We start from the raw sequence: 12,904 nt of genomic DNA on the forward strand, positions 1-12,904 counted from the left end.
CCAGTATGAAAACCAACCAGTGCAATACTCAGCATTCTGCCGCCAGAGCTTGCTTACATGACTCCAGAGAGTGACATCAGAGACGCGCGTCAGGATGCCATGGCAGTCGATGGAGTTGCAGATTTTGCCCCCAAAACTGGTTAAAGCTTCTTGCATCACTATTTTGTTGTGTGAAATGCTGAACCCCAGAATAGAAATTTGACTAGCCAATCACAGGGATTGTCCGAGACTGAGATATTTCAGACCGGTAAAATGAGCGGGAGCTGAGCTGAAGCGCTCGAGAAAAGCTACCACACAGTGTAGAGCTGTGCTGTTCCATACACTTCGGGCTCCCAGTGTCACTGTCGTCCACCATCAATCTGACTTTGATGACCCATCAATACCCAAGTCCTAAACAACCCATTAAATGTTCCGGGGGTCTGTGAGACCTTTATCTGTTATTTGAAGGATAAATCACTTCCATATTTTCATTCTTCTGCTCCTGAAGATGGACCAGAACAATGGAACTTACCAATGAAGTGGTGAAGAGAGCCTTGTCATTCATCGTAGCCTCCCGTGACACATGAGAGAAAATGCTGCTTCAGAGGATTCTTCAATTATCTAGACTCAACCGTGTACAAGAGCGTGACTGTTCCTGGTTTTGCTAGTGAACCAGAACCAGGCATGTCTCTGGACCAGGGTAAACAATTTGGGTGCCACCTTCTTCTGCTGACCTGTGAAATTCAGACTGAGTCTAACGAGGCTTATAGACAGTGACGACCTGATGGGACAACCTCATCGATTACAGCTGAGGAGAAAGAGGAGAGTCTGCTGATTTAGAAAGTTTGACTTCTGCAAAAGTTTTTTTTTAAGTCATTGTAAGAATAGGAACAGAAACTTGAAGATACATTGACAAAAAAATAGTTCTTCAGATGCCGTTCCCTTTATGTGGTCTTCTGTACGGACACAATGTCCTTCTCTCTGTCATTAAGCTCTTATTGCATTATAACATTAATTCAGATTATTAATACCATGAGCTGCTTTAGTGCCCACGCCTCTCTCCCTAAGGGGGGATAGAAACAACAGATTATGCCACCCGGTCCTCTGATCAAATCAACAGTTATCCCGATTAGCCATAAGTAAGAGATTTATCTCTTAACAGGATCTCTCTAATAGATTTATGACAAAATTAATCAGACATCCAGTGTCCTTTAACTAATAGTCTGTGACCATAATAACTAGATCACCCTGTCATGCCTGACACTGTAACTCATACAATCTGTCCAGCACACCCATCCTGCGTAATGCTGTTACTAGAGCAGGCGGGAAAGTAACCACATGCCAGATATATGTATATATATTTTAACAGCCTTCGGCTTGGTCTCGAGCCATGGTGACTTGATGGCTGAATGATCTGCAGGAATCGATCTTGTACAAGCCTAGATAAGTCCACCAGGGTCTTCGCCATTATCTTGATAGTATCAAGCCATTGGGTTGCCGGTCTTCCTCTTGCCTTGTTTCTTCTATTCTTACGACCATGATGTCTTTCTCCAGTGATCACTTTCTTCATATGCTGTGTCCAAAGTAGACAAGTCATAGCTTGGTGATCCTTGCTTCCAGTGACATGTCTGGCTTGATTTGTTTGTTCTTCTTGCCATCCATGGTGTCGATAAGGTCCTTCTCCACAGTTCGACGGCGTTGATTCTTCTTTTGTCTGGTTTCTTTATCGTGCAGGTTGTGTAATAACATTCATATGTTACTACAGAAAAGAACAAACTATGTACGAACTGTGTCTTCGTCGGCAATGATATGTTCCTCGATTTGAAGATCTTGTCCAGTGGCTTCATTGTTGATTTGCCCATAACTATTCTTCTGTGTATCTTTGGTGATCATTGATCCGAGTAGGTTGAAGTCCTATTCTTTCCAGATAACTTACAGCCATGACTCGCAGTATTAATAATGTTGTAGTTGTTATCTCCAGTCCACATATCATCATTTGTAGACCAACCACAGAATACAGGGATGGGGCTTCCTACTAGAGCTGATAACATATGAGAACCTACAAAAAAAAGGGTAATGGCATAAATGATGGACTAGTGACCAAGTCAGCTGGAAATATAAAGAACCATAATAACACCTAAAAATCTAGCACAAGACCAATAATTACATTTTAAAATATCTTTATTGAGATCAAAATGGACAAGACACATTAATTAAAACAATATACGACAAGACAGACAAGATAAAATAAATGAGGCTGGAGGAGTATAGTGCAAAAGTTATGATGTAAATATATAGTAAGGAGTGACCCAGAAACCAGGAGAAATAATTAATCAAATAGAAAATCTTATAGACCTTGTAAATGATCAAAACATGCGCTTGGTTCGTGATATCCGATCTGTGAATTTAATTGACAAAAAAATGCAGAGTGCAAAAATATAAATGTGTAAATAAAACAAAGCGCCAGTGCACAATACAAAATGCAGCGCTTCATTCATAATAGAATAAATAATATAGAGTTAAATTCATAATGAATGATGGAATACTGAGAATAAATTACCTAAAAGTATAAGAAGTTGATGCATAAATAGTCACATTGATATAAAAATAATAAAATGACTACAAAGCCACAGTATCAAAGTGCACGGCTCATTTTCCACTTCACCCTCCATGCACGTTTCGCAATGCTTCCTCAGGGAGTGGTGAACATCCTGTGTGGGAGCAAGGAATATTGAGCGGCAGCATCACAGGTCACCAGCCCACTGCTTATACTGACTTACTGCGCTGTGATATGTAAGACAGAAGAGGTCGGGGCACTATACTCATGATCAAGGCACAAGCCTTGGATCTAACATCCTAGCGATGCCTTTGGGGCTGTTTATCAGGATTTGGGCTTGGCCTCCTAAGTTCCCAATACACATTAAACTAAAACCATCTGAACTTATTTCGGCAGGACTGATTGACCACCTGATTGGGGGAAGAGAATGATTGCCTATAGTTTGATGAAATTTGTGTTGAGAAAGTTCCAAAGTAGGGGGATGCATGGAAGCAATCCTGTATGTGATTGTTGGAAGAGGTGAGTAGAGAAGGTCATCTTGTGAGGATCGGAGGTTGCGTGTAGCTAAGTACCGGGAGACAAGGTCACAGATGTACGGAGGAGACAGGTTGTGGATGGCTTTGTATGTCATGGTTAGGGTTTAGAACTGGACTATCTGTTCTAACAACCCTTTAAGTCTGGTACTAAGCCTTACTGTGACAGTATTTTAAAGAGCATTTCTGGGCCAGACATGATTTTCGTCAGGGGCTGTATGATGCCAAATAATAAGAGTGTGTAATATGCACACTGATAGGATTCTCCTTGGTTTGACCAGTCATCACTTGACTTCTCATATGTGATTTGCATACTTGTAGACACATGCCGCAGGCACAGAAGCTAGTCAGAACATGACCACAAGTATTCAAATCGCAAAAAAAGCTGCCACGAGACAACCATTAAAAATGACAAACGGGGTGGAATCCTAATAGTGTGCACGTTACACACACTTTTAGGATTCCTCACGACACAGTCCAGGATGAATATCCCTTTTTACATCTGTTTTGTAATACAAAGTATTTTCTTGGTTCTAGATCAATGTAGGGTTTAACGGACGGTGCAAAATATCAGAGAATATCCTTATTTTGCATCATCTTTATCATTCTGTACATGGTCAAGGACAGGTAAAATGTTTCTGCATTTGTAGAGATTTCTTAGGACATTGCATTTGGTTGTATTTTCTCATTCTTTATCTCTTCATATGTATTACACATAATGTACAGTTCTTCTGTTTAGGTTCCTAAAATGATATTTTATTCTATAAATGATTTATCTGATGACACAGAATCCTACTGCATTGTAAAAACTCACGCAATACATCAAACAACATACAGTTCTTCATAAACTTGGACTCCACATCATCTGACGAACCTCGCCATATTCCACCCTCTCCTGATTTGTGCTAATCCAATAAGTTGTTCTTTGGTTTTCATCTTCGTTACCTCTTTCCTTTATGAGATTTCACCGCAGACTGGGACGAGACCTTCAATTACCGGTCTCAGTCTGTAATCTTCCCCTCGTAGCCCTGGTGCTCACACAATCTCTGCTCTCATTCTGATATTTTTCTTATATTTCTTTTGATCGTAGTATTTGACTTGCATTTTTCTATATGGCTCTGCCCTTTCCCCATGTGTCTCTGTTCTCTCCAGGGCAAATCTCTCAAATCTGCTCTACATTGCAAGCTGTGGGAGAAATGGATCACCTCGCTCTCTTTCTGTGGTCTCTCCCACCACATTTATCAAATATACATTCTATAAAGGAGACAAAGTTCAACTTTTCTCCTCCACCCATTGAGGAAAGGTCCACGATCAAAGCAGCTAAGAGCGAAGAAACGAACAGGACCGCACACTGCTTGAAGGTAAGGTAAAGAAAATAGGACAAATTTATTATGTGGGCTATGAAATTACTGTGGAGGCTGAAATTAGGGGCCAGGAACGTGTAGCTGTGGAGGCTGAAACCAGGGGTCAGGAGCACTGAGATTTGGAGGATGAAACAATGGGGTCAAGAACATTGAGATTTGAAGGTTGAAACCAGGGGTCAGGAACATTGAGATTTGGAGGCTGAAACCAGGTCTCAGGAACATTCAAACGTGCAGGCTGAAACCAGGGGTCAGGAACATAAAAATGTGGAGATTGTTCTTGACCCTTGGTTTCAATGAGATGGTCAAGCTGAAACCAGGGGTCAGGAACATAGAGCAGTGGAGGCTAAAACCAGGGGACAGGAACACTGAAACGTGGAGGTTGAAACCAAGGGTCAAGAACTATGAGATGGTCAAGCTGAAACCAGGGTCAGGAACGTTGAATTGAGGAGACTGAAACCAAGGGTCAGGAACGTTGAGTTGAGGAGACTGAAACCATGGGTCAGGAACATTGAGCTGTGGAGGCAGAAACCAGGGGTCAGGAACATTGAGCTGTGGAGGCAGAAACCAGGGGTCAGGAACATTGAGATGTGGAGGCAGAAACCAGGGATCAGGAACATTGAAATGTGAAGGCAGAAAGCAGGTATCAGGCAAATTGAGAGGTTTTAGCTTCCTGTTTATTTTTTTTTTGCTAGGAAAACACCCGAAAACTGCTAAGAGAATGCTATCTCCGAAATCCATATCCCAGCCCTGCACAAAAGAGGCATCTTTCCTTCATGACTGGATTGCGTCCTACCCAAGTTACCAACTGGTATAAAAACAGAAGACAGAGGGACCGGGCGGTCAGCTCAAGGACTAAAAGTAAAATCTTCTTTGAATGTTAAATATTTTGCTTTTTATGTGAAAAAAACAGCGTGTGCTTCACTTTATTCACTAGTAAAAGTGAGAAGATAGCATTGATCAGCTCCTATGTATTAATCTACTGCCCGTTTTGGTAATTCGGAACTTGCCTGACAATTTATTATTATTATCGTACACTGTCTCATCTTTATAGTGGCTGGTGCTACATTTTTCTGTTTTTTTTAGTTGTAAAACATAGATATATAGAACATGTAATAAATGTGCATGGACACAGTAACTCTAGTCCCCATTGTGTAACCCCTTAGAGGACTAGGTCAATAGCAAATGCAGTGTCTAAGTGGTTAAACAAAAGAAGTGGGTTTTATCGGTCAGCCAATGCATAGTCATGACTCATGACAGCTGGGGCCCCTAATATTTTAGGATTTTTTTTCCCTTACCGTTTGCTTTATCTACACGAAAACACATATAATTAATATTGCCTTGTCCATAATGAGTCAATCCCAACTGTTAATTGACCTACAGAATTCAGTAAATTCTGGTAAGATAAGCAGTGGCAGAATTGCTGTTTTTTGTTCATACCGTTTTTCCCCCCAAAAAATGAATGCACAGTAATCTATTAATATTTTTATATATGTATAGTAGGGATTCACGCTCTTGGGTAGGCATTAGGTAGCGTTCGCACAGGCAATGCGGTTCGGTCCAAACGTGTAGTTTTATTGCTTTCATGGAGTCACTTTCAAAACTCCAAGAGACTCGAAACAAAAGACTGCCTGACACAAGGATGTCACAACAAATAATCAGTTCATTCAGAAGGCACATAAATGTCAGTGCAGGATCACCTGAACAGATGACAGGAATTTCTCCTGGAAAAAACTTGATGCACAGAAGAAGTAGGGTCCTACCACTCTTGGTATCACCTTCAGCCCGAGCTCCAGCAGCTACCATCACCAAACAGAAGTGTTCAAGTCTGGGCACAGTTCACATTGAACATTCTGCAGCTTTCACACCTTATTCTGTGGCTCCAACACACAGACTGCTCAGCTTCCCTAGCTGACTCATGCAGTCATCATTCAGAGAGAGAACCTGGCATTTTCTTATACCACATAGTGGGGAAAAAAATGAAAAAAAAATGCAAAATTTCTGTTTCTTTCTAATCCACTCCCCAAACAAAAAGGGAAGTTTTTCAAATATATTGACTTAAACATTAAACACGGGAATGAGAAAAGAGGGTGAGAGGGGAATCTCTGTGTCGCGGTGTCATTCAGGGGTTAGCATACCGCATCCCTTCTTCTCTACCGTACACTTGCTTATTAGCTATACAGTATATTAATCGCTCCAACAACCAATTTCCGTCACTGCAGAAAAAAGTAAGAATAGACTAATTCCTAGGAAAGACGGGGACAATAGATAAGAACGAACGGAGCAGAGAAAGAGTCTCAGGTGTTGGCACTGATAAGGACTGTGCTCACAAGGTCGGAATTTATTTTTATACAGTTTTTATATCCAAAGCCAAGAGTTGATTTTAAAATAGAAGTCTCAGTCCTTCCATTAGACGAGGTCACCTTTTATAATCTGTTCCTTTCTTTGGCATCAAAAACGGCAGAAAAACAACTTGAAAACATGGAAATGCGCCTTTAATAAACTGTAGTCCTCATAGAGTTTGCTGAGTTTAATGTAACTGTCTAGGTACTGTATATCCAGGCTCTCCCAACACTCTAATATCATTCTATGTGCAAAAAGAAAAAAAAAAAAAAAAAGAGCATGAACCGCACATCCCAAAATCATACGTTGATCTTGATGAATTTTTGCCTAGCGGCTTTAGATCAACGTATGATTTTGGGATGTGCGGTTCATGCTCTTTTTTTTCTTTTTGCACATAGCACTCTAATATCATTTATTATAGAAATCAGTAATCATTATCCAATCTCCATACATTTTTAATTTTAATACTCTTAATATATCACAGTCATATTATATAGCGCTGTGTACTTACAATTGCTCATTTTACCTTTCTACCCAGCTAATTCTTCTCTTTCCCAATAGGTCTATGACATTACACGATTAAAAACTGACTACCTGAATCTTTCTAAGATCTATGTACAAACAGGAGGTCAATTTTCCCTGTATGAGTCAATGCAAAAGTCCCTGGCAGGAGGGAGGAGGGTCAGCTCGGTCAGGAGATGAAGGAGGGGAATGATTTCTGCAGGGACCAATGACTTCCTGTTTCTACACAGAGGAGAGAAAAGAGAAGAATTATCTGGGTAGAAAGGCAAAATGAGCAATTGTAAGTAGACAGTGCTAAATAATATGATGATTGCAATATATTAAGAAGATACAAACTTTGATGGGAGGGCTTCTTTAATGTGTTGGGACATGATTTTTGTGGCTCCTAATGGTGTAAATGCCCCTAAGAATGGTGTGATGGGCCCCTTTTAATAAAAAGGGTTACAAATGTCATTGTTGGCAAAAGTGTAAAACAACAAATGGCGGTTTGTAGAAGGAGCGCTAGCGGCCGTCCCAATGAGGAGGAAATAAGTGTGCAGGTCCCCGCAGCTCCAGCCGGATACCCCACAATGGGGGAGAAAAACTGATAACAGGAACAGAATATCCACCTGAAGAAGATGGCGTACGCCATTGAAACGCGTTGTGGTTTTACCCTAACTGGTGTCTGTGTTCTCCTTTTGCGCTCCTGAGACCGGTTATTCTGTTCCTATTGTTGGGAAAAGTGGCAGATGAACATTCAAAACAATTCAATTAGACTATTTTCACTGGGAGGCAATGAGCTTGATGGTTATAAAGCCTCTTTAAGTATAGTATATTACATTGCATTGCATATAATAGCATATATATATATATATATATATATATATATACAGTGGGGCAAAAAAGTATTTAGTCAGTCAGCAATAGTGCAAGTTCCACCACTTAAAAAGATGAGAGGCGTCTGTAATTTACATCATAGGTACACCTCAACTATGGGAGACAAACTGAGAAACAAAAATCCAGAAAATCACATTGTCTGTTTTTTTATCATTTTATTTGCATATTATGGTGGAAAATAAGTATTTGGTTAGAAACAAAATTTCATCTCAATACTTTGTAATACATCCTTTGTTGGCAATGACAGAGGTGAAACATTTTCTGTAAGTCTTCACAAGGTTGCCACACACTGTTGTTGGTATGTTGGCCCATTCCTCCATGCAGATCTCCTCTAGAGCAGTGATGTTTTTGGCTTTTCGCTTGGCAACACGGACTTTCAACTCCCTCCAAAGGTTTTCTATAGGGTTGAGATCTGGAGACTGGCTAGGCCACTCCAGGACCTTGAAATGCTTCTTACGAAGCCACTCCTTCGTTGCCCTGGCGGTGTGCTTTGGATCATTGTCATGTTGAAAGACCCAGCCACGTTTCATCTTCAATGCCCTTGCTGATGGAAGGAGGTTTGCACTCAAAATCTCACGATACATGGCCCCATTCAATCTTTCATGTACCCGGATCAGTCGTCCTGGCCCCTTTGCAGAGAAACAGCCCCAAAGCATGATGTTTCCACCACCATGCTTTACAGTAGGTATGGTGTTGAATGGATGCAACTCAGTATTCTTTTTCCTCCAAACACGACAAGTTGTGTTTCTGCCAAACAGTTCCTGTTTGGTTTCATCAGACCATAGGACATTCTCCCAAAACTCCTCTGGATCATCCAAATGCTCTCTAGCAAACTTCAGACGGGCCCGGACATGTACTGGCTTAAGCAGTGGGACACATCTGGCACTGCAGGATCTGAGTCCATGGTGGCGTAGTGTGTTACTTATGGTAGGCCTTGTTACATTGGTCCCAGCTCTCTGCAGTTCATTCACTAGGTCCCCCCGCGTGGTTCTGGGATTTTTGCTCACCGTTCTTGTGATCATTCTGACCCCACGGGGTGGGATTTTGCGTGGAGCCCCAGATCGAGGGAGATTATCAGTGGTCTTGAATGTCTTCCATTTTCTAATTATTGCTCCCACTGTTGATTTCTTCACTCCAAGCTGGTTGGCTATTGCAGATTCAGTCTTCCCAGGCTGGTGCAGGGCTACAATTTTGTTTCTGGTGTCCTTTGACAGCTCTTTGGTCTTCACCATAGTGGAGTTTGGAGTCAGACTGTTTGAGGGTGTGCACAGGTGTCTTTTTATACTGATAACAAGTTTAAACAGGTGCCATTACTACAGGTAATGAGTGGAGGAAAGAGGAGACTCTTAAAGAAGAAGTTACAGGTCTGTGAGAGCCAGAAATCTTGATTGTTTGTTTCTGACCAAATACTTATTTTCCACCATAATATGCAAATAAAATGATAAAAAAACAGACAATGTGATTTTCTGGATTTTTTTTTCTCAGTTTGTCTCCCATAGTTGAGGTCTACCTATGATGTAAATTACAGACGCCTCTCATCTTTTTAAGCGGTGGAACTTGCACTATTGCTGACTGACTAAATACTTTTTTGCCCCACTGTATATATATATATATATATATATATATATATATATAAAAAATGTAGGATTAGTATATTGTTGACATATCTGACGGATAGGTCCTCAATATCAGTTTGGTAGAAATCCGGCTCCCTAGTGATCAGCTGTTTTTAGTTCCAGAGGCGGCCAAAATAGTGCATGAAGCGGAACACAACAGCTCAGTACACTGCATAATGGCCATTCTCTGGTACTGCAGCCCAGCTCCTATTGCAGTGCTATCTGCACCATCTGCACTTTTGTAGCTTTGTTGCACATGCATAGAAAGCAGTGGATGGTACAATCATTCGTCCAGCCGCTATTTCACCAGACTCCCACATAGTCATGTTTTCTAAGAGATTATTCCTGCAAGTTCAGCCAACTATTTTCTAATGTGTATAGGTGCCTTTAGTCTGGCTATGGATTCAATTCCAGCCCAGATTATAACCTCAAACTCTGAAGATGGCCCATGAGATGACTGTCGGCTGAATAGCTGTCAATCAGCAGAGATCGATCTCTCCTCAATCCCTCATAAATGAGAGCACTCGGCCAAGTGTTGATATGTTTTCAAAGGGGAGAGAGGAGAAAGACACTGCCAGAGGAGTCTGGCAGTGACTTATCTAACCTGAAAACAAAAGGATCAACTGTTCAAATTCTGGTGTTCCCCATATGGATTAGATGGGCGGACAATTCTGCCAAAATTGAAGGGCTCATCTATCATGTATGGGGGCTTTAAAGGAACTCAGTCAGTAGGATCAACCCTCCTAAGCCATCTATACAGGCATTAAGGCCATAAAAAGTGGAATAAAATGATACCTTGATATTGACAATCCGGTGTTTAATTCCAGAGAAATCCAATTTTTTATTATTAATATTTAAAGGGAACCTGTCACCCCGTTTTTTCAATATGAGGTAAAAATAGTGTTTAATAGGGCCTGAGCTGTGCTGTACAATAGTGCCTTTATTATCCCGATTCCCCACCTTTGCTGCCAAAATACCTTAGTAAAGTCGCCGTTTTTGGCTGTCAATCACGCACCGCTGTGCAATACATACTGCACATGCGCAACAGCCGAATGCACTGCGCAACAGCACAAAGAAGAGCGCGATCTGTTCTATTCACCGATTTATCGGTGTCGGCGGCCATCTTCCTGAGGCTGCGCGTGCGCAATGGAGTGCTCTGCTTCCCGGGGCTTCAGGAAAATGGCCGCCGCGATCTCCATCTGCGCACACGCGGCATCCCGTAGCCATTTTCCTGAAGCCCCGGGAAGCAGAGCACTCCACCTGCGCACGCGCGGCCTCAGGAAGATGGCCGCAGCCACCGATAAACCGGTGAATAGCACAGATCGCGCTCTTTTTTGTGCATTCGGCTGTTGCGCATGCGCAGTATGTATTGCACAGCGGTTACAGTGAAGAGACTGTAATGTGCAGCCGCGAACCACTACGCCAACGCCGGGAAGAAAAGCAAGAGGTGGGGGAGAAACAGCGATTTCACCACGCCCATTTGACCAGACCTGCGTGATTGACAGCCAAAAACGGCGACTTTACTAAGGTATTTTGGCAGCAAAGGTGGGGAATCAGGGGATAATAAAGACACTATTGTACAGCACAGCTCAGGCCCTATTGAACACTATTTTTACCTCATATTGAAAAAACGGGGTGACAGGTTCCCTTTAAATGAGCTGCTAAGATCTATGGGCCGGACACAGATCTGTCCAAGAATCTGCCCCCCAAGAGCCTATTATAAATGAAAGGACATGGTGAGACATGTAATGACTGACATGTCGCACACTGGTAGCTCTCCTTTTCATTTAAAATAAACTCTGGAGGCGGATTCTCGGGGAGATCTATGTCCTGCCCATAGATCTTAACAGCTCATTTACATATTAAGAAAAACATATATTTCTCTACAATAAAAGTTCAGATCGCAGATATCAAGGTATCATTTTATTCAGCTTCCTATGACCTACACGTCCAGACGGCTTAGGAAGTTTGATCCTACTGATAGATTCCCTTTAAGTCTGGCAACCCACAGTGTGGCTGACTACAGCCGCCAAAAAAGTTCATGATTTTGCGGTCACATTAAAGCCAAACTCGCCAGCTGTGCACATGTATGGCAGGCCACGAAGTAAAGTATCTGAGACTATTACATATTGTAGAATAAAACACCATTTATGTTTTGTCGTAGGTTCCAATAATGGCTGTGAATGGTAAACGGTGACATCCGAAGACTTCACCCTGACCGATATGTTCACTATAATGCAAGGAAACTTTATTATCACCATTAATAGATTTTATAGAAACAGTTCCCAAATCCTAAATCAGGCGAATCCTGAATGTGTGGCTAAAAAATAAATAAAGATGCTGGATTTCTGGTAATAAAGTGTCACCTTCTTCAGCAGATGTATATGCCTGATTATGTTCTTTCCTGTATTACCATCTGAGATGCATTTGCTGTCGTTCCATTTACAGCCCAGTAATCTGTGTTATTAATGTCAAGCTCCCATGAGCCGTGAGCGCACAAACAAAAGTAATGAATAATCGAGCCCAGAGCAAGCGCGGATTGACAGAACGCTTTGCACAAGCCGGAAGTTTGGTCTTATGGGCACCAGACACATACTGGGAACTAAGCAGCCTCCACTGGGGACCAGTAGACCATAACGAAGAGCATTTCACACTATGAGATACATATAAGCACGTATTAAAATCAAGTGCCTAAGTATCCATACTGAAATCCACAGAAAACCTTTGAGTCTCTGTAAAAAAATGAAACAGGCGCAGAGGTAAAATATAGACCCACAGAAGTCTATGAACATTGTATCTTGGAACTGTAAAATATGGATCTAGAGTACAGCCACATATATATGTAATGTTGGGTATTCAGGTGGGTCCAATAAAAAGAAAAGAAGAAAATCGCTCACCAAAGTAGTTCAGCTTTACTGAACACAAGCGTAAATTCGAAATCTCCAACACGTTCTCTCTATACTTTAGGAGATCACTTTTTGGACACTCCTTAAATGAATTCTCCGAGACATAATTCAAATAATAAACTGGGCAGTTTGGTTAATGAATGATGAGATGCTGATTTTTTTCTGTACAGAGTAAATTATGTAAATTATGCCATGTACTACCCATATATTG

At 41.5% G+C, this 12,904-nt stretch overlaps 1 long non-coding RNA gene across 1 annotated transcript; it reads left to right on the plus strand.

Annotated features, from left to right (window-relative positions):
• Positions 1-3,743: 3,743 nt before the first annotated feature.
• Positions 3,744-12,692, plus strand: LOC143809580 (uncharacterized). Its single transcript, XR_013222347.1, has 3 exons — positions 3,744-4,430; positions 5,126-5,291; positions 11,952-12,692. It is a non-coding gene; the product is annotated as an uncharacterized LOC143809580 (long non-coding RNA).
• The last annotated feature ends 212 nt before the right edge of the window (positions 12,693-12,904 follow it).

Source organism: Ranitomeya variabilis, chromosome 2, assembly GCF_051348905.1.
Source record: "Ranitomeya variabilis isolate aRanVar5 chromosome 2, aRanVar5.hap1, whole genome shotgun sequence".
Classification (NCBI taxonomy): domain Eukaryota; kingdom Metazoa; phylum Chordata; class Amphibia; order Anura; family Dendrobatidae; genus Ranitomeya; species Ranitomeya variabilis.